General features: G+C 36.8%; 1 protein-coding gene across 4 annotated transcripts in view; it reads right to left on the bottom strand.

Moving 5' to 3' along the window:
• The window catches only part of LOC149580032 (Di-glucose binding protein with Leucine-rich repeat domain-containing protein), an 80,165-nt gene that overhangs the window by 47,157 nt on the left and 9,162 nt on the right, over positions 1–23,846 (bottom strand). The window lies entirely within an intron of this gene.

Below are 23,846 nucleotides of genomic sequence, written 5' to 3'. Positions count from 1 at the left end.
CATTTCTTTTTCAGCCCACATGCAAATGATTTCACCATCTTCACGATGCGGCATAAAAATGGGATAGATTAAAGATTACATAGAACACTCTGGTATGAGCTGCTTGCTTCTACGAAATAAGAATCTCAATATTGAAGGTCTCCCAGTTTGTTTGTACAGGATGGATATTATATTGGGATACCTGATAAGGAAAAAGAGACTTGGCAAATTGGTTCTCCTATTGTGAACAGAGTGGCACCACAAAAGTCATCAAATATTGGGAATGGCAAGCTCCCAACTTGGATTTGAGATCAGGGGATTTATATGACTGGTAAAATCGATCCACATTATAACAGAGCTTAACAGAGTTGTTTGGTTCAGGTGTATTAGATTTCCACAGCAAAGATATAGAAGAGCATTCTAGAGATTCAATCAGGACCCCAAGTATTAGCATACAGGTTTAGATTTCTTGGGGACAAGCAAACCTTGGGAAGAGAGGACTGTAATGTCCCCTTTCACTGGGAAGCTGGAAGCATCCTTTTTAGCCTATTTAATTCCCGTAGGTTAATTTTGGACTTTATTAGGGAATAATTAATTAATTAAGTTTTAAATAGCCCTAAGCTTCTCGAGATTATTAAATGTAAAAGATGAGCTTAGGTAATTTTAATAAGATGACTTCATTTTATGTCAATCGGAAATTTATAAAGCTTGTCACTTTTTATCTATGGCATGAATATGAAATAAAAAATTATATAAATTCTCACGAGGATGGAATACAAAAGGGCTCAGTACAATAAAGCATTTAATTTTTGACGTGTTATTTTTTCTTGGAGAGCTCCAAGAGTTTGTGCTGTTGGTTCAGAAAACCCTTGGATCCTTTCTCGGTTTATCAGATGAAATCCCATTTCGCCCAACCTTGGTGGAATCAAATAGGATTACTAGCATATCTATTAGATTGGATTGGTTTCAGTCATGCAAAACCTAACCTAGCCAATTTGCAAGTGAAACCACGCAGATTTTATGAAAGATCTGAATGATTGAAGATCGAATAATTTATCAAAGTTTTGCAGGCAAAGATAAATTATTGTTTCCTACCATTTTTGGGGAATATTTTTTTTTGGTTTATTTCCAAGAGACATCTGCAGGAAAAAAAAATTATTGGAACTTGGAATGGGATGTCATATTGTAAAGATTTGCAATTGAAAACAATCTCATATTGCTCACAAGAGAATTAAATCTTACTGGTTGATGGTAGCATTTGGTTTTGGGTCGTTGAGTTTGTTGTTGTTTGATATATGAGTAAGCTGGAAGTGGATCTTCAAGGAAAGGCATGGGATTTAAAATCTATAACCTGCCTCCTCAATTAATTCTCATTGGGTGTAGTCATTGGAGGAGGTTGTGAGCATTTAAAACTCCCTTATCTGCTAATCACTAACAGTTGTGTGGGGACATGAGGGTTTGAACAGCAATACTGCAGGCTGCAATAGGATCTGAAATATCAAGGTGTAGCATGCTTTTCTGGCAGATTTGAGGTGGGCGTTGAATTAAGGAGACATTATAAGCATGAAATGAGTGTTTCTTGCTCCACAAACAACTAATTCTAATATGTAAAAAGCTGCTGGTAACAAGGTCAGAATACAAAACAACTAATTCTAATATGTAAAAATCTGCTGATAATAATGTCAGAATACAAACAACTAATTCTAATATGTAGAAATCTACTAATGATAGGGTCGGAAAATAAGTTTTCTATGCCTCTGAAATTGTGGACAGCAATTGTTAAATTCAATATTTACAATGTATTAGTCCTATGAATGAATGACAGGCATCTGGATAAATGGTTAAGCTCTTTATGAATTGTAGAAGAGAAATATATGCAAATGTATTTGAGACTGTTAACTAAATTATCATAAACAATTTCAGTCCAAAGCTCTCTTCCAATGAATGCATTCAATCTGTTGGACAGAAAACCAATACAATAAATTTCCAAAAGTTGTGGTATTTGATGTTCATAAAGTGGTTCAGATTATTACAACTGCAAGTTTGATCAAAATATCTCAGTAAGGGGTATTACGTCACATGATTTGACACATTATGAACAAAACCACTGATATAAAAACAATTTAAAAATAAGCTACAAAGCTATGTGATGAAGTATTCACAAATAACCAAATTTCCTAACAGATTTGCAAATTGGGTCATAAGCATAGTTACCGGATTCATCCTAACAGCCCCGGATCCGGATTCGGGTCCGATTCAGGTCTGGATCCGCGTATGGATCCGTGAGGATCCTGCCCGGATCCTCGAGAATCTACGTGCGAATCTCCAGCAGGGCCCAAATAAAAAAGCAAAAAAGTGGGCCCAACTTAATTTTTTAATTTTTTTTTTTTTTCCTAAAGACCCTAAACCCTAAAAACGACCCTCTAAATCACAATGCAAGTTCATTTACTCTCTATTTTGCTCTCTATTTCGCTCTCTCATTTTGCTCTCTCATACTTGCTAGTTTGAAGTAAAGTGCTTGGATTCGAAGGAGATCGGTTGTGGAGCTCCAAATACCTTGCAAGAAGTGTTTAAGGTATGCATTTCAACCATATTCTTGAGTTCTTTCATAGATTATTGATTTATTTTTAGTTTTCCAAATTTTCAAAGTTTTGTGTAAGTGTGAAGCATGGTTTTCTTTCTTTCTTTTTTTCTAGATTGCAAGAATAGAACAATGAGTAGTCAAGGCTCAGTGGGTGGGGGCGGGGCTGCATCACCAAGCTTCAAAATTGATAAGGGGTCTCCTTTATGGAGACACACAACAAGAGTCGCACAATGTCCTGGGGGTGGGGCATACATATGAAAATGTAATTATTGCAACATACAACATAGAAGCTCCTATTCTCGAGTGAAACTACATTTTTTGGGCCCTGCGGGTGAAGGAATCAACATGTGTCAGGGTAGTGATAAGAAGGGATTACCAGTTGCACAAATAGCAGCGTTAGCAAAAGAACAAGAGGATGCTGATAGAGCAGTTGCAAATGCAAAATGTGGTGCTTCCAAAAGAAAATACACCAACACCATCATTTGATCAAACAAACACAAGAACACATCTTTTTTTGTCTATGCCAACTACAAATGATGAAGATGAAGACCCATCTCCACTCACCCGCAAGAGAGGCCCACTAGATAGGGCATTCCAAAATGAAAAGAGAGACATTGCTGATCACAAAATTGGACGTTGTTTAATTGCAAATGGTGTTTCATTTAATTTTGTGAGATCACCTTATTTTAGGGAGATGGTGGAAGCAATAAATGATGCACCCTATGGTTACAAACCGCCTGGTTATGAGAAGTTGTGCACTAACATATTACATGATGAGAGAAAATATGTAAAGGCTCAACTTCAACCAATAAGAGATTTTTGGGTTCAATCGGGTGTGTCTATTATTTTGGATGGGTGGAAAGATTGTAGAAATCGTCCATTGATCAATGTTATTGTTGTATGCCTTAAGGGGGCAATGTTCTTGAAGGCAGTTGATTGTGAAGGGTAAGTGAAAGATGCAGAATTTATTTCATGCATTCTCATTGATGCCATAGAGTCAGTGGGTCCTGATAATGTTGTCCAAGTGGTCACAAACAATGCAAAAGTTTGTAGGGCTGCAGGGATAATTGTAGAGTCTAGATATGATCATATCTTTTGGACACCATGCACCGTCCACTCTCTCAATTAGCGATGAAAGCAATTGGCACTGAAATAGATTGGGTGAAAAGGATATATGAGGAAGCTGAAGAGATTCAAATGTTTGTAACAAATCACCACATGTCACAAGCAATTTTTAGGAGTTTCTCGGACTTGGAGTTATTGAAGGTAAATTTGTATATTTAATATATAATTGAATATTATTGGATTCCATAATAATTAATAAATATTTGTTGTTGTTTACATTAACATGTTTTAATTTTTTAATGTATTACTAACTTGAGTTTAACATGTTCTTAGGTTGCTGAAACCCGCCTTGCCTCTCACACAATCATCTTGGGACAACTTGTGAAGGTAAAAGAAGCATTGAAACATATGGTCATTAGCCCCCAATGGGGCGTTTGGAAGAATTCCAATACAGCAAGGGCCATAAACGTGAGAAGAATGATACTAGATGAGGATTGTTGGGGTCTTGTGAGTTATGTGTTGGAAATCACCGATCCAATAATGGCAATGCTTCGCTTCGCAGACAGTGATGAGCAATGCCTTGAGGATATTTATGATTTCATGGATAGTATGCTGAAAAAAATTAAAATGGTAAGTTTTACGCTCTTTTACAACAATTTTTTATTTGAGAGATATCTAAAATCTAAAGTTTAAATTGACATATTCACTAATTATAATTATTATTCATATTTCATATCCTAGGTCATACAGAGGAGGGAGAATGATCCTGAGGACACCCTTTACAAGAAGGTGGAAAAAATTGTTCATCATCGATGGAACAAGATGACCACACCTTTGCACCTCCTTGCATATGCTCTATCCCTAAGGTACTGTAGTTCTTATCAAATGCTTGTGCTTATTTTATCCAACGTTTGTGCTATTGATATTTGATAGTGTTCAATTGTCTTTTGTTATCCCCAGGTACTATAGTGCAAAGGTACTTCGCCTTCCAAGTAGAGTGCCATCATTTAGAGATGCAGAGGTTGCAGATGGGTATAAGAGGGCACTAGCTAAGATATTCCAAGATCCAAAGATTGGGGCAATTGTGAGGAGTGAATTTGCTGCCTTCAACTCAGGTGAGGATTTCCACCCTATTGCCATAGCAGACCGAAGTAGGATGGGTGCCATCAAATGGTGGCACCTTCATGGGCAAGCCTTCACGTACCTCCAACCTCTTGCCATAAAGGTCCTATCCCAAGTAAGTTTGTAAAATTAAGCTTAAGGTTAACACTCTCAATTCCTTGAATTTATTATTTTATTTATTTATCTTGATTGTTGTATTGATAATTTTTAATTTCTCTTGAGGTTGCCAGCTCTTCTGCAGCTGAGCAAAATTGGAGTACTTACTCCTTTATCCACTCAGTCAAATGCAACTAGTTGGCTCCAAAAAAATCAAAAGACCTTGTGTTCATTCACAACAATTTGCGCTTGTTGTCACGGAAGGATCCTAAGTACAAGAAAGGGCCCGAAAAGCTTTGGGATGTAGCACCTGAGACTCCTGATTTAGATATGACCATCCGGGATCTTGCTAGATCCACTTTGATTGATGTGGATGATGAGGAGGAGGATTATGAGTCAACAATCCCCTCTACTAGTACTGCTAGTGGTTTGGGTTCCTCTACTGATACAGATGCAGCACTTGCAGCTCATCAGTACCCCTCTGATGTGGATTTTCTTGAAAATCCATTTGATGATTAAATCAAAAACTTTAGTCTTGACTCTTGACTCTTTTATGACTAAATCATGTTACAAACTTTCACTTTCAGTAATTCAATGTGAATGTGTTGATTTTCTTTATAATAATGAAAATAGATTAATTATCAATGTCATTGATCAAGTATACTAGATTCATAGATGCGTACTATGAAATGATTTAGTTTTAGAATTATGTATATTTCTTTTTTTTTTTAGTATATATAATGCATATGTGTGTGTGTGTGTGTGTGTGCACGAATCCTCCACAAATCATAATTGGGGAAAAAAAATTCCGAATCCACTGATCCAATTCAAGTGCCCGAATCGGATTCGTGTCACAAATCGGCAACTAAGGTCATAAGTTAAGAGGGCTTGATTGTGTGAAATCTTTACACTCAAGTGAGCTTAAACTAAATTAGTATTAGAATGGGTGACCACCTAGAAAGTCCCTATGTTTCACACCTATGAGTCATGTTGTGTTATTTTTTGCAACTACAGTAAAAGTTTAACACTTACAAAATAGATAGTAAAACAAAGCATTATATAATGCAACACAACACTATTATTCAGAGAACTCGTCAACTTCATAAAAATCATGACTAAGGATCTTAGAAAGCGTCCCTGATGAAGAGGGGTGCTGGTGGTGTGTAAGGAATGTCCGACGAGCTCTCGACTCATACACCTATCTATACTTATAGCTTCAGTCCCACTCCACTAGCATCTGTCTCTCCATTATTGTCTTCACCATAAAAGCAGCCTCAAGAACCTCCTTGTCCTTTTCTATAGCTTCCAAGGCACTAGCAAGGCGGCCCTCAAGCATAGCTATCTCAGCCATCTCCTCCTGCAACCTAGCTTCTATGGTTGCCTTCTCTGTCTATAGGGCCCCTCTCTCAACTGCCTATACAGCCCTCTCTTGAGCTAACTCTTCTCTATGCTTCTCCTTAATCAACTGAAGGCAATATGCCAACTTGTCCCTCACTGTGACTGTTGCTAACTGCTAAGCCTCAGCCCCAAATGCTGTGTTGAGTCTAGCAAAACTCATAGTAACCCTCTCTAAATGCCTATTCCACCTTTTGGAGTAGAGCTTGAACTCAACTCTCCCTACTCTAGGAATTGCCCCAACCCTTTGAAAGGCCCCAACTCTCCATCATCTCAAGAGTATTTGTGGTTGGCCAACCCTGAGCCTCAGAACATTGGTGAAACTCCTATATGCAGCTCGTCTTGACAAACTCTAACAAGGCCTCTACCTTCTCCTCAGCCACCACCTCTGCTTGTGACCCCAAGGAAGTCGCTATGCACCTAGCTCGTGCCGTCATTTCCTCAATATACTACTTGATATCACCAAGTCCCTACGGAGACTCCACAAGCCAACCTCAAGTGCCATCGCCAATTGCGTCACTAGGGCACTCTCCTCCAACTACCTAACTAGTGATACCTCTATCTATTGTAACGGCGAAATCTCCCCCTCTAAATCCACTATCTTCAATAGTACCTCACGTCGAGAAGATAGGACGGTTATCCCCACAAGCGCCATAAGCGTAAGCTGAAATCTACGATGCCAAGCACTTATGTCGACTTGAGATGGAGTACCACCTACCACTGGAGTACTATCTTGCATAGCCTAAACCTCTTCCCTTTTCGGTTGCTCCACCACTGTAGTGTCCACTACATCAGCCTCAGCCTCGATCACATCCATCGTCTCCATGGGAATCATTTCAATTGCTTTTGTCTCACCATGCAATACCAAATCTCCTAGTTGCTCAACTAGGGCTCTAACAGACTCTACTTTGACCTTTCCTTCAACAAACTCCACTACTGACTCTACCACAACTATAACTAGCTCGGCTATCAATACCATACTAGTAGGTGTCCTCAACTAATCGAACCCCAGAATGCACACGGTGGTCATCAAGTCAATTGTTGTAGGTGGAGTCAAATGGTTTGCATCTAGGAGCAGCCAAGAAAAGAGGACTTGTGTAGGTGTAGTCGTGGCTACCAAGTCTACAACCTCTCCCTTGCCTTGCTATCACTGACGATCATTTAAGCTATCTCTAGATGCACTAGAAGTCTCCATAATCACCTCCCTACCACAATCTATTTTCTCCTCCAATTCCCATTTCGAGACTACTTGACATGTCCTCTTTTGCCCTATGGTTGCACTCCCAACATCCTGATGTCTCCAATAAAATATCGGAGACTTGCCTGGTGCCAAGGTACCCTCCGACTTCACCTGCAACTTATCAAGAGGAATTTACACTTGCATAACATTCAGGAATAGTCCAATCGCATAATAGGGCATGTCGAAGGTCCTGTATTATAGGGTAAGGAACTCAAAATTTGATCTGCTAAGAAGGACGCTCAATCATACACCAACTTGTTCTTGATACCATTCATGAGGAAGATCTGTGGAAGAGAAACATCGGGGGCTCTACTAGACCTTGTCAACTAGATCTTCACCACGCCCATAAGACAATGCCATGTTCCCTCTGTAATGAATGACTACTTCATCCCTCAGCTCCTAGAGGCACCAGCGACCAAGTCCATCTTAGCTAGCATGAGAGTCTATGAAACCAATCTTATCAGGTACTTTTTCTCGTCGCGAGTCATCTTCTCGGCCTTCAAATCAATTTTCATTCCATCCCTGCCAAGAATGCCAAACACTCATGTGAACTCAACAGTTGTTAAGGAAACCTTGAGAGCATACCCAAGATACTCAAAAGAGTTGTTGCATGTAAATCTATCCAAGGTCTCGACCAGCATGCAAAGGGCACCCTCATAATCTCGAATGCAAAAAATGAGCATTTGTATGTCCCGCTGAACTTTAGCCCTCTTAATACTCTGCTTCACCAAGTCATCATCTAGTGATTCTTGTCAACATTTTCTACACTCAATTCCACTGAGTCCTTCAAAAATTACATTTTGTAGTGTCACATCCTCCTTTTGTTGCATGTGAGTTTGCCTTAGCACCTTTGGCCGTATTTTCTTCTTTTTCCCTAAGTTTGTATCTATTCTTCCTATAACTTTTACACCAGAGGGTAATATCCTTATATCCTTGTTCATGCCTGAAGAGCTGCTTGAAGCCAACTATAACTGTTTTCTCCAATCCTTCTTCTTGCTAGGATTCATCAATAACGATCTTCTCTTTGGCATTTTGTTCAATATGGCAAACGTCAATTAGGGTATGCATACGAACTTCTCCCTTCATAATGGAATTCAACAACACTTTCCTATCAATGCATCCGCTCGGCTCCCTCGATCATTGTTTAGTTTCCTCTTTTTCTTTTTTGTTTATCTACCTTTTGTGTCTCCACCGCTCGTGGCCTCTGTTGTTTTGCTCAGTTTGATCAAGCATATGTCATGTGACCGAACTCCATGCAACTTATACAAAATTGTAGCTTCTCCTAAGTCCATGTGTCTTCCTTAATCCCACCATGTAGCTTGCAACCATGCCTCCTTACCAGGTCTACTCATGTTATTTTCCATACGGAATTCTAGGCTTCTACACTTGGATTTAATAAGCAACTTGACCCTTTGTAACCTTTTATTACCTCTACATTTTCTATGTTGTGCCAACTTTCTATTCCACACGTACAATTGAGTATAGCTTGCATTGTCATATGATATCTCTCTTTGCATCTATAAACATAAAGTGATCATACCCTTGCAATGGAGTTTGAATTTTGCCACCAATTTTATTTTACTAACCCATCTATGTTGTACGGCCTTCATGGCTATTTGCTTATGGCTTGCAGTGTTTTATATTATCCTTGTGCCCATTGTTGTCATACAGTGTTCTAATTTTATTGTTTATGTTTGCTAATCGTACAGTCTTCTTTTTTTCTCCCAACTTGTCAACCATTGTACGATGTGGAGTTTGTGTGCGGGGTCACTGAACAATCTACATTTGTCATACATTGTACAGTCTTATTTTGTTTGTGTTATGTTATGTTGTTTTTCAACCTACCATATGTCGCACAGAGTGCCTCTCTCTCCTAACTTCCTTTGATATTGTACAATGGGGTTTTTAATATCACATCGAATGGGAAATGTCATATAGTGACTCCAATGGGCCCACTGTAGGTGGTGGAGCACCATACAATGCCCAGAGTTGCTTGTACAATGATCAAAGTTCTTTGTATTGTTTTTTTATTTTATATATATATATATATATATATATATATATATATATATATTTATTTATTTATTTATTATTAATTTATTTCTAGTATATTTTACCTTGTACCGATAAAAAAAAATACTTTACCTTGCGTGTTTACTAGCTCTGATCACCCTTCCCTTCACATTTGCCTTTCATGCTAGAGTTTCAATTGGACCTGTTAACCATGTTAGGGATCTCTCATCCATCCAGTATCCATAATTTAATCACTCCATGTGCTCCGACTTCTCTTACCTTGTATGGACCGACCCACCTGAACTTAAATTTTCTCTGTTTAATCTCATTCCTTCCACTATATTTTAGTACTAGTTGCCCAGGACTGAACCATACCTGCCTCAAGAGTTTGTCGTGCCATGCCTTGCACCTCTACTGTACAACCTCAACGGCCCATTGCATTATTATTCAATGCTCATCCAATTTTTTTGAGGCATATAACCTTTCCCAAAAGCTTTCCATATCTCTCATTTGGCTCTCTATTGCAATCCTCGGGATCAAAACCATGAACTCTGCAGGGACAACTTCCTATGAGTACATTAGTTGAAATGGTGTTTTCCTAGTAGCTATCTTGTATCATATGATAGGCCCAGAGTACTGACAGTAGCTTCTCTTCCCAATCTTCTTGCTCTACTTTTCATGATTTGTAAATTACAGACACCAATATTTTATTTGTTACATTCGCTTAACCATTTTCTCTCGGATAATATGGGTTTGACAAAGAATGAAGGATCTTAAACTTAGTGGTGAGCAAATAGATTACATGGTTCACAAAGTGGCCCCTTCCATCACTTGTTAGCTATATCAAGATCTCGTACCTTGTGATAATTTGTTCATAAATGAAACTTGCTATGCTCAATGTTGAGTTGTCCGGCAAGGCCCGTACCTCCACCCATTTTGCAAGCTACTCCATTGCCACCATGATGTATTTGCACCTCCTTGCCCCACTTGCCTTCAGTGGCCCAACGAAATCAAGTCCCCACATTCCAAATAACTCCTATGCCTGTGCGGGATTCAAGGGCATGAAGTCTCACATCAGTGGTTTTCCAACCCTTTGACATGTGTCACAGCCGACGAACCACTCTCTGACATTGTTGTACAATGTAGGCCACTGACCAGCAAGTAGTACCTTCCCCATCGTAGTGTCAAATCCCATGTGTCTGCTAGTTGAACCTTCATGCACATCCCCAAGGACACTCGGGACTTTTTCCTCTACGATGCACCTCCAAAATACCTAGTTCATTTTGATCTTATACAACAATCCATTGATCAACTAGAATGTTCGACTCCTCGAGACCAGTTTCTTTCTCCCTCCAAGTTGCATGTCCCTCAAGAACAAGGATGTAGATAACTACTCGCCAATACTTGTGTACCACACTAGCAAGACTGCAATTTGGAATATATGTGCCTCCTAGAAATCATCATTCACTCCCTTTGACAGTTCTACATACTTGATGCGGGAGAGCAGGTCAACAATCACATGACTCTTTCCCATCCATACAATGATACTCAACGTAAACTCCTGCAACAATAGCAACCATCTGCTCACTCTCCCTTGTATTATGGGTTTGTTGACAAGGTACATCAAAGCTTGATGGTCCATATAGAAGGTAAATGGTGTTACCAATAGGCAATGTCAAAACCTTTGAAAAGAGTACATCACTCAAGAGCCTCCCTCCCCGTTGTGCTATAATTTTTCTCTACCTTGGACAGCAACCTACTAGCAAAGTTCACTACAGAATATATAGTAACAAAAAGTAATATAAAGCAATATATAATGCAACAAAACATTGTTATTCAAAGAACTCACCAACTTCTTTATTAATCTTAGCAAATGTTTACATTCATGTGTTCAGACTCACAAAGACTGCACTACTTTTTCATTTATAAAGTGTCGAAGGGTTGCAACAAACCATCACAACCAACCACTCAACTGCCTACCCCTTGAGACATGCTAATCATAAGTTAACAACTATTTCACTGACAGCAGTTACCAGTTCACTCTACAAAACCTGTAGACAAGTGTTACCTTTTAAAGCAACTCATCATTTGGCAAAGAGAGTATCTTGATCAAAGAAGCCCATTGTTTCCAAATCTTTTAGTGGTACCGGGAGAGCCTATCGTTTTTGTCCATAGATAACGAAAGGCCCAGTACACATGAGAGAAGAAAGAAGCTATTTGTAATAGCTTTTTAAATAAATTCCATGATATTGCTAGTCAACAATTCGCAAGATGTGTTTATGCAAATGGGTTGTCTTCCATTGTTGTTTGGTCATTGTTGTTGATGCGTGTTTTATGACCCACCAAATAGTAGAACCAAATACCAAAATATCTTAACCTCTCTTGAATGAAGTCTCGTGTGTGCTAAGATTGCTAGAAGATCATACAATGACTTCATGGTTCCTTCAATGTCAGGTCTTGACTGTGGATAAGTTCGGTGGTTGATGTGATTTGCTAATGATCACAAGGGGCCTTACGTGTGTTTACTCAGATTCTTTTCAAGCCATACTGGATACGAGAGCTATCTAAAGGTTTTGCAATGAAGTACTTTTCTAGATTTTCATGAAGTATGCGGAAATAAAATGGAATAGGGTTTAGAGATTCTATTCTACCCTTAAGAGAAGTGATGGCAACAAATAGTGTCGTGTGGATATTCATTAATTTACCAAGCTCCACTTCACCAAGTTATACTACAACCATGCCTGAACTGGTGCAATCTTCAAGGGTTATGCCAAATATTTTCAAACCACCACATACACCATCATAAAGAACAATGTTTATGAATGATAGAAGTTAAACAAATGCATGAAAAGGGTTCAAGCTAACTTTGCACAACGATTTAGAATCACTAAAACATCAAAAGTATGAACCAAAGGAATTCATTAATACACCATCACATTCTCCATTGCAATCACAACACTTCAACTAAACTAAAATTAATCTAAATGAAGGAATTTAAGAGAACAAGCAAGCACCGAGACACGTCAAGTATTCACCAAGCTTCAATGAAAACTCTATTATCTCAATAGCTCATAGCAACAATCTCAAAAAATCCTCCCTTTACAAGTGAGAAGTGAGGCCTTTATATAGGTCCTCGTTTACAATAGATAGTCCGGATGATCACAATAACCAATGGCCCAGATCATGCCACATCAGCCCTAATTAGGATTAGGGCAAAGAAAAGGAATCTACATTAATGCAATAAGGAATCCATTACAATAGTGGGTAATAAATGTCCACTATGCATGCTCATTCAAGAAGGGAGTGGGGTGCAATAAATGACCACTAAGAACATCCTCTATGCATTAAATGCATCTATCGTTGATTCCCCACTTGAAGGCATGGTATTGATCCAACATTGTCTCCAACTCTTTTGTACTGATGCTTGGTGCCAATTCTTGCTTGAATTCCAAAACTGCAACTACTCTTTCTGCCTTTCCTAAACTTTCCTCCCAATGCATGTTATTTGAGAAGATGGAAGAGTTCTCAAAATCATCTCTTTCAAAAACATTCAACTGAAATAACTCCTCCAACTTGACTTCCAAATTGTTTGTTGCCATTTCATCCTCTACCAATCTTTGTGACAAGGATGCAACTGTATTGGACATCCCATGCTTGATTTCGTCAACCACCTGTTTCCATCGAGCAGATTCCTTGGTAAAGCTCTCAAACATTTCCTTAGTTGTGATCACTGCACTGTAACATCGAAGGAAATCATAGACATTTCCTTCACCAATAACTCTACCATCAATCAATGCTTGTTTTGGGGTCTCCATCAAATTTTGAATATCGAAAATTATCTTATCTTGGTAAATATGCTCATCATCCCATGATTCCTCCATGCACTGGATCCTGGAGAGTATAGCTAATGCCCTAGTATGTACCTGCAACAATTATTCTACATGTTTGAAGGCTTCTTCCTAAATTCCTTCAACCCAAATCTTTGCACCTTGAGCAGTTTGCTTGATCCTATCAATATCATCTATTGCTTCAGTTGGAACACCCATCGAAGGGACAAATAATGGACCTTCCTCTCTTACTGGACCGAGCAAGTAGTTGACATACTAACACAAAGCTTTGATTTCTCTTTTCTGTTTTTGCTATCCTTCTTCCAACTTCTTCAGTCTAATTTTAAAGCTTGAGTAGAGTCATCAAATTCTTCTATGATTTTCTCCCGAAAGGCATGACCCAGATTGGTTTCCATGAGATTGTATTCATCTAGAGCAATTTGATCCTTACCCTTGTTAACTGTAGGAGTTGCAATCTGCAAAACCCTAGACCCCGATTCTTTTCTAACAACCTTAGTGAATCGTTTTGCTTTTCCTTTCTCTTCAAATTGGTTTGCCTAGTCCAAAATTTCTAGCAATTCAATTGTCGAACCAACCTCCTTTTCTTGACTCCTCTATATTCGTTGCTTCAACCATGTTGGAATGGGTATACTCTAGTCTCCTAGGATCACCAATTGTTCTTTCCTTACGATGGCTTGGATGTCGATCTCCTCTTCACCTCTTGGACTATCCACTGTCACTTCAAGAGTTGCAACTTCAATAGTTGAAATCTGTATCGCTGCTGCAGGAGCTTCTTTCTCTTTTGGACCAACCTCAACCTCCATCATTTCTCGCTCTAAAATTGCAGCGAGACTTTCTTCCATAGCTCTATCTTGATCTCTTCCTCTCCCTTGCATGGATTTTTCATAGGCATTTACACTCAGTCTATCATGTACTGACCTGGTGAAATTTTCTTCTCACTCAAATCTCCTTAAGCATGTCTCTACTTTGTGCCTTTAAAATATTTCTATCTCTTGAACACTGGGAGTGGGACTTGGAGAAAATGGAGCATTTCCATATTTTTGCTTCTTCTTTTGAGGCTCTTGGACGTCTTTCTCACTCCTAGGATGCTTTTCTCGAGCTACCTCTTTCCCCTTCTTGGTTCCTACACCTTCCGATGGAGTTCCTCTTTCTTCAATAGTTGCTTAAGATATTTTCCTAGACTTTCATCCTTGAGCAGTCGGTGGCCAATTAAATCTATATGTAAATCCATATGCTGGCACAACTAGCTTTTCAAGCTTACGCTTAATCCACCACTTTGTAAAATCCAAGATTGGCTTTGAAAGAGCATCCAAATCTATGACTTCTTTTGCCAATCATATGGATGAACTGTCATCCTAGATCGAATCCTTTTCGCATCACATTTGGATCCTCCTCCATCTAATCAGGAACCTGGAATATGTTGCATGCTCTGATAATGCTAAATGGCAATCTTGAATGCATCCTCTTTCCAATCTCATGCTCATCGCAGCATTTGCCCAAAAATCTTCAAGGTAAACTTTATGTTGGTACTTTGATCCCGCTACTGATGTGATCTTGTTGTAGGGATCAAAATTGAACCTTTTTGAATAAAATGGAAGAGGGAAGAAGTGGAGCACATCTAATGATCTTTTGGTTGCTTTGAAACATGGGCACATTTCAGCTTTTCCTTCTCCAATGGAATTGGAAACTGCAATCCCAAATTCCTCTTCCCTTTTTGAATCTTGTCATAGATTGTGAGTTGCCAAGTGAGTTCCAACAAAACCATCTTATTTGTTGGGTACCTCGAAGTTTGTACTGCTCCAAGGAAAATCCTTGAACTCGAATGTATGAAAAGCTAGAAAATTGGATGAACCAAGGGCCATAGTCCTCCACCAACTTCATTTCACCAATTGATAATCTCATATGCAACTTCTTTTGTAGGGTCCTCACTATGCACATGGCAAAGGCATCATTAACCCTTACATAATCATCCCTAAAATATAAATGCAACTGCAGGTAGCATTCATGAACTTTCAAGTGTTAGTTTTTGCTCCCAATCGGTCCTTTGCATCTTAGTCGATCATAATTCATCCTTCGTGCTAGCACATAGATAATGTAAGAGCTTATGTAAAACTTTATTGTGTCTTCTAGATTCATTAATTATTCATTCAAGTTGTCACTTATAAGCCCAACCCAATCTATCCTATCACCTTCTTCTGCCACCTGCTCAACAAAGTACTACATCCAAGATTCAAACCTATAGGAATGAGGCATGCCAAAAATGTGACTAAGCATCATGATCATGTCGCTATACTCCCGCTGCAAGTCAAGCCATAATAGTTCCTTAGAAATCTTGGAATGATGTGATCTATTCTTTTTCAACCATCTCTTGTTCATTATCTCTTCACAAAACTGAATTCCAACAGTGTAGATTTTGAGTGCATGCTCCTGTGTTTTTGTCACCATTCTTAGGTGTGAAGGAATTCCAAATGCTTTAGATATGGATGCCAAAGAAAAATCTGCAAGAATATTTCAGTTTGAATCCCTAATTGTTCTGTTCCTAGGACTATAGTGTTTGGCACATTCCATGATCAACTCTAGATGCTGAAAAGTGGGAGGGAAAACAGCTGCAGCAACAATTTCATTTCTCATGATTCTGGGAGCTAGGTGCGTTGGATGATGGTCGTTGTATCCAAAAATGCTCCGATCAAATTCTTTCAAATCAAGGCCACCAAGGCTTGTAGCTCCAATTTCTGCCCACTTCGACATGATTTTGGATTTGGGGTAGAATCCTCTCCTTTCCTTCTTCATTAACTGTCCTCACGTTTCTCTTGTTCCTCGAGCATCTGCCATTCTTCCTTCCTACAAAACAGAAAATGTTCATACGTAATAATATGGAAAAGCACAAAAAGTAGGAATAATTTCTCCAAAAGAAAAAGATTTTGGAACTTTGTCAAGATTTCTAGATTCTTCTCCTCGGAATTCACTTTTCACGCTTGTCTCAAGAAACTTACAAATTTCTCCAACTTACTAAAAAAGTTCCTTTCTAATGAAGTTCAGAATCTTTTTTTCATGAGTTCCAAGAAAAATCCTCCTCTCTCCTCAACGATCACAAAAATTTATTCAAAAATCTTCCTTATACTCTCAATTTCACCCTCGCTCTTAATTCGTTCTTCAACTTTGTGGGTGTGAGAAAGAATGAAATGGTTTGATTATATAAGCCTTCCTTCTAAAAAAGCTGCCATAAAGCTATAGGCTAAAATTAGGCAACTACTTTACTTAGTCACCAAGATTCCCATTTCTGTGCCACTTGTCGCTTTTCTCCTTGTTTTTCAAAAGTTTTCCTTTTGACACTTTTAGCTTCATGATGAAGCTAAGTCCTCATTTATCCAATTTTGATTATTTGGGGAGTTAATTAATTAAATATTAATAAAAATCAATATTTAATTTTAAAAAATTATTTTACACAAAAAAATCAATTCTCTCAATTTCTACCAATTTTTTCCTTTATGGATTATTTTCAAAAAAAATAATCAAATTAAATTTTAATAAAACATAATAAAATACTCAATGTAAATCAAAAAAAGCAAACACTTGTGTTTCTTAAAAACCATTTCTCGATTTTCCCAAATTTGATTTCTTTAAATTGAAATTTATTTTTTCATCCTTGAAGAATTTTCCTAACTTTTTGCTTTTTCTATTTTTGCTTTTTTCCGCAATCTTTAAATTTGATTTTCCATGAGATTTTATTTTTTCAAATTTGGGATTTTTTTTGCATTCCAAAAATTTTCAACCTTTTACAATTTTCCCAAATCTTCCAATTTTCCAAAAAAAAATTGCCCATTTGGATTATGGAATTTTCATACTATTTTGGATTTCAATTTTTCTTACTTACATGGATTCTCTCAAAATTCCAAAATTTTCAAATTTTCCTAGATTTTTCAAATTTTTAATTTTTTGGATTGTTCCAAAATCTCATCCCTTTGGCGCCTAATGGCTTAGAAGAGGTGAGAATTTTCCACCGTCGTGATTATAACTGTCTTATAACATTTTGATGCATCTCCCAAAATTCCACGAGATGCATCAATGTGCATGAGACAAAATAGGGGACATTTTTTAAATGGTGTCTCAAATTCCTTTTCCTTTGAACACATTCCTCAACACAAAAAAAAAGCACTCCAAAAAAGGTGGAGAGCGCAATTTTGGCTAAGTCATGGATTTTTATCCATGAGAGACAAATTCCTTTATGAGGCCAAATGTGCACTCCAAAAAGTTTGGAGAGCGTGATTTTAGCATGGTAGTGGATTTTATCTATGGGATAGAAAATCCATAAGGAGGGCAAAAGTGCGCTCCAAAAACTCCAACAAGCGCATTTTAAAGGTCATGGAATTTGGCTGCCTTAGAGGAATTCCTTGATGCAAGTGAAAACGCACTCGACATTTAGCAGAGAGCATAGTTTTGAGGGGAAACGAAATTTGTTGACCATTTGTTTTTTCCATGAACTCTGTTTTATCTATTTTGAGACTCCATGGTGGGCAGAGCCTTGCAAACTGCCCTACCCAATCATTGGATGCATTTTTGTTCCTTGTGTTGGCCTCCTTTGCGACATAATGTCTTGGATGAGGACACAGTGATTCTGAAAAGAAAATAAAGACTCCAGGATACCACAAGTTTGAAGGAATCTAGAAGTATCTCTCATAAAATCTCCAAAATTCTTGCAAACAAAGGCATATGGTGTGCTTTCAAACCTTTCTCTTTGGTAAAACATCGTATCCATTCTCTCAAAGACTCCAAAGACACTCTTCTTGATTCGGGAATCTACAAGATTGAATGCTTGTGTGGTGTTCCATATATAGGAGAAACAAGTTGCTCTATCAAAACAAGATTAAAAGAACACAGTGTAGACATTAAACACAATAGAGTCATGAAATCAGCCCTAGTTGAACACCCCTTTGCCACCAAACACCACATTTGCGTAGAGAAGGATCAAGTCTTGTGCAAAGAAGAGAACTTCTTCATGTGAAAAATCAAAGAGGCCATTGAAATTGGAAACCATCCTCAAAACCTTCATCATGATGAAGAATGGTACCTTAGCCATTTGTGGCAACCCCTATTATCCTTTATCAGGAACCATTCCTCTCTCTCTCTCTCCCCCCAACCCCCCGAGTCTGGCATCTTGTCATCCTTTCTCCCTCTCCTTTGAGTCCTCAGTTCTCTCACCTTAGCTTCAAGTTTTTTTGTTTCATTCTCTTCGCCCCAGTTATTAAGCTCATTCCTGAGCTTTTATTATTTTTATTTGTTCTTTATTAGATTTATTTAGGTATATACCTATATGTATACATACAGATATATGTGGGTACGTGTGTGCTCCTTTGTGTATTTTTATTTATTTGTATATTCTCTTCCTTTTTTCATTTTTATTTCCTTCGACTTTTAGGTTCTTGTATATTTAAGCTCTCTTCTGAATTTTTTCAGCTTTATTAATATTTTCATCTCTCCTCTTTCATATATATATACACACATGCATATGTGTGTGTAGATATATATGCACATATGTATGTTGTAAGTATATATGTATATATGTATGTGTGTGTGTGTGTATATATATTTATGAACATATATATATATACAAATTTATTTGCATTTTTATATGAGCGCTAATAAATATATATGCATTTTTACATACATATGCACTCATATATGAATGTGAATAAAGATATTCACACATAATATATATGTATATATATGTATACATATATACATGTATATACATATATATGTATATACATGTATATGTATATATATGTATATACATGTATATACATATATATACATATACATGTATATACATATATATGTATATATACATATATATACATATACATGTATATACATATATATGTATATATACATATATATACATATACATGTATATACATATATATGTATATACATGTATATATGTATATATATATATAAATACATATGTATATACATACATATGTATATACATATCTATGTATATACATGTATATATATATATATATATATATATATATATATATATATGTATGTATATACATAGATATGTATATACATATGTATGTATATACATATGTATTTATATATATATATAAATACATATGTATATACATAATATGTATATACATATCTATGTATATACATACATATGTATATACATATGTATTTATGTATATGTATATGTATATATATAAATGTATGTGGTCTGTATATAATTTTATTTTTTATTTTTTTTTTTTAAAAATTTTAACTCATTGTTGTTTGTTTAATCTTTTTTGTCCTCATTTTTTATGTTTAAAATTTTTTATCCGTTCTTTTTTATTTTTTTATTTTTGTAGTCTTGTGTATTTTTTATTCTTAGTTTTTAGCTTTTTTTTCTTTCTTCATTTATGTTTGTAATTTAAAATCTTTCCAATATTAGTTTTTTTCTCAATTTCTTGAGTCTTTATTAGTACTTACTGTGATTTGATCTCAATTCATTTTTCTCGGTTTCTCTTTTCATTTCTTTATTTTTGGTCGTGTTTTTATTTCTTTTTCCGTTCTTTCAATCTTTTTATTTTTTCCTCTATACGTGTGGTTTTTCAATTCATTTTCTAGTTTGTATTTGTCCTTCGTATCTTTTCTAGCTTAGTGGTTTCTCCCCTTTTATTTCTTATTCATTTGAGTGTTCTTGTTCTCCATTTACTCTGTATTTTTATCTTTTTCAAGTTTCTTGGATTCTCTTTCTTTTTTTGATCATTGTGCCCCCTATCCCATCTTTTCCCTTTTATTCATCCTTGGTCTGCGATCTTATCATTTTTTCTCCTTTAGCTCTCTCATCTTGAAGATGTATCATAGAGTGTGATCCAAAACGTTGATGCAAAAAACTAGAACACAATCTACCCAAAAATCTCAGCAAACAAATGATCTTAGATGACACTTGGTGAGAATGTGTGGAATATCTACCTAGCAACACCTAGCCAATGTTGCATATGATCTATTTTATTAAATGGATAAGCCATGCTTGATAAAGGACTAATGGCACTAAATGACTAAAAAGATGAAGATAAGTGCTGGATTACGGAGTATGTATGCATAGACTTCATAAAAACATATAAGCAGCAAAAATGGACATATGCACAATGAAATTACGCATATGCATAGAAAAATTACACATATACGCAAGATTGCATAGACTCTTGTGTAGAAGCACTCTGAGCATAAAATTTGGAGTTAATTCTTTCTCCTATTAGTATTATCACAAAAGCTTAATACAAGACCCCACCTACAACGAGAAGGATTGAGGACACAACATAAAGGTGAACCATACTCGAAGTAAGCATTAATTTCCTTAAATATATACAATTACAATAACACTTAGTCAATTGAGTTACATCATTAACAAGTGCATTGCCAAGAGTTCAAGAATTGTCCACTTAAGATTACCACCATGCTAGAGAGTATTAAATACATTATTTAAGGATCCAAGTTACTCAATTCAGATCAATATACATGAGAGTGCACTAAATAGTAAATACTAATTATCATAATGACATCATTATTCAATTCCACGAAACACAAGATCATCTCAAAGTATGAATACATCGAGCTTACATCATTAGTGCATGATACATCAATAAAAGGTCAAAATGCCATGAAGGAATAGTAGTAGTGTATCCTGGGACTGCACAAGTCCCCAGCTGCAATTGCTCATGCCACTTGACCACGAGGAACCCTCAGCCCCTCTCCCACCAAGCTCATGGAGATAACCATGTGGCCCAAACCACACAAGCAAGGCAATCATACAAGGTATACACATACACCCCAAAGCAACATCCGCAATATACTATGACCACACGAAATCGGGTATGAAAACCCCCAAGAGTCAACAACCATCTGAAAACTAGGTGGCAATACATGAACAACTCAATTTAAATAATCACACAAACCACAATAGGCATGATCATGTTGAATGAATGGTCACACACACAACTTGGTGTGCCACAAGCAAGGCCTAAACATATCCATCATACAAGTTCACGAGCTCAACCACCATTATCTCACAAGAAAACTCAAGAGAGTATGCAAGCAAGGAATGGGAGTGTCATCGCATAGCCCCAACATGGAACAAGATGACCCATTGCCTCAACTATATTGTCTCATGCAACACATAGCCCAAATGGGGAACAAAATAACCCATTGCCTCACCACACCATGACTCATGCAGCACCAAGCATCCTATCACCAAATTGGGGAACAGAATGACCCATTGCATCATTTGCACTGTGACCCATGCATTGGTGCATCAAAACTCCAAGCCTTCTCCAATACATTTGTGGCTAATTGGAGCCCACAAGGCACATAGGAGAAAGCTTATACATACTTATCTAAATTACGTATTTTAACCCCATTAATTTTATTTATGTTTTCACTTGATTAAAGATTGTGCAATGGGTTACCTTGGTGGCCCCTTTGTACCCTGGTCGCCATATTGAGAATCACTCACACAATTGGCTTCACATCTACTCATGCATGCACACACACACATGGCAAGTTGGTAAGGTCTCCCATCAGATGAGTGGGCATGGCACATTGCCGGCATATACCTTGGCAATTAAACAATAGATTTCATCCATAAAAATGACTAATAGAGCACTAATAAAGACCACAACATTAATCAAAAACACATTCCATAGGTGATCGCACAAACATTCTCAAGTACCATCCAATGCCATCACCAAGACACATCCATTCACATAGGTCATAACAACTTGCAACCATTCACTCACCACACATGCATCACATGGGATAATAAATTGCCCAACCAAGTATACATAATGTTAATGGAGGAGGATTGCTGAAGTTAAGCAATAATTGTCAATTTCTAATTCCCATTGACAACAAATGAATCGGCTCTGAAGACTATGCTATTATGTGTTTGGTGGTAATGTTAAAATGCAGGTCGAAGACATATTTGTAGGTGATGAGGAGTTGGGGTGACTCCAGCGTGGAGTCACATCCCATCAGGTCGTAACTCTCCACGTCATCTCTACTTAAATAAAACTCAAACAAAACATAATTTGTTTGTTATCATCCATGCATTTCGGTCAACCACAGTCTAGTTAAATTAGTCAGTCAAATCAAGCTCTTAGATGTTATGCAATAATAATATAATAAATAATATGCAATATTATATATTTTATTATACTTACCAATGATATGTGTGTGTGTGTGTGTGTTATATTGCATAATGTTAAAACATATAAATATAAAATATATATAATTCAATATGTTTTTATATGAATTGGCTATGTAAGACTTTAACACTCTCTCTTAGTCAAAAAGGACTACAGAGATATTATACCATTGGTAATATTTAGAAATGGCAAATTTTAAGGACATCTTTGATCAAAAGATCTCCACCATTGTGACAACACATTTGATATCATGAGTATTGACCTCCAGAATATCAACATATGATATACACCAAATACTCTAAGTAATGGCCTATAGAATATCAACACATGATATTCACCAAATACCTGTCATATATCTATACAAACAACTCATAAACCATCAAGTCAGTGACATCTAACACTTAGTTGTTGATTTACAAGATATAATTTATCATAATTAGTTTCAACATTTACATAAAATGTATATCGTGATTTAAGTTATTATAAGATCGTCAACTTCCAATGACTTCTGCAAATACAAGTGACGATCATTCGAAAGTTGTCACTTTCTCAAGATGTACGCAGGGTCCAAAATAGTCATGAAATGACTCATAGTCCTTTGATTGCTATAGTTTCTAGGTCACTAGAGAATCCATCTCAACATGGTCTACTCTCTCTTAATAAACATGATCAAGGTTTTCAAAAAATCAATTGAACCATATTCTCTATATGCTCCCTCTCTTTCTAAATTCCTTCTTTAGATGTGTGAAATCATCTACCTTTCTTCTATGATTCCCTTATGCCTTCATTAAGAGTTGATCTTCTTCAACTATTAAGAAAGTGTTATGTCATTTCTAACATAATCTCATTACTTTATATTTATAGTATTGGGTAGAATTGATATCATATAATCTATCTTAAATATTTATCAACTTGAGCATTTTAATCCAAATAACGAAATTTTGCATCAACCTGTATAGTCACCTCGTGGTTTCCTTGTTGGAGGTCCCTTATATCCTCCACTACGCAAGCAATGTCCTTATCTTAATTCCACCTTTATTACCACTCCTTTGCCCGCTATCCCTTTTTGGTCGCTGCAAGGAAATGAGAAATATCTCTTTCTTTCAACTAGACACTGTGCAAGGGAGTAGATTGTTGGAGACAGGCTTGTCACATCATCTACGCTTTTGTTGAAACCTTTGTTAGTGGTAACTTTTACCCACAAGCTTAGGAAGAATAGTGAAGTACCTTTTTGACATTCCTTAGTGTTCATATCTCTCCAGCATTGAGCCAAGCCATAAATTGAAGCTCTGTATGAACAACTCTAG

The sequence above is a fragment of the Cupressus sempervirens genome, chromosome 1 (assembly GCF_028749045.1).
Source record: "Cupressus sempervirens isolate cs-2001-9-10 chromosome 1, ASM2874904v1, whole genome shotgun sequence".
In the NCBI taxonomy this organism is placed as follows: Eukaryota; Viridiplantae; Streptophyta; class Pinopsida; order Cupressales; family Cupressaceae; genus Cupressus; species Cupressus sempervirens.
This window is presented reverse-complemented; position numbering and strand designations above follow the sequence as displayed.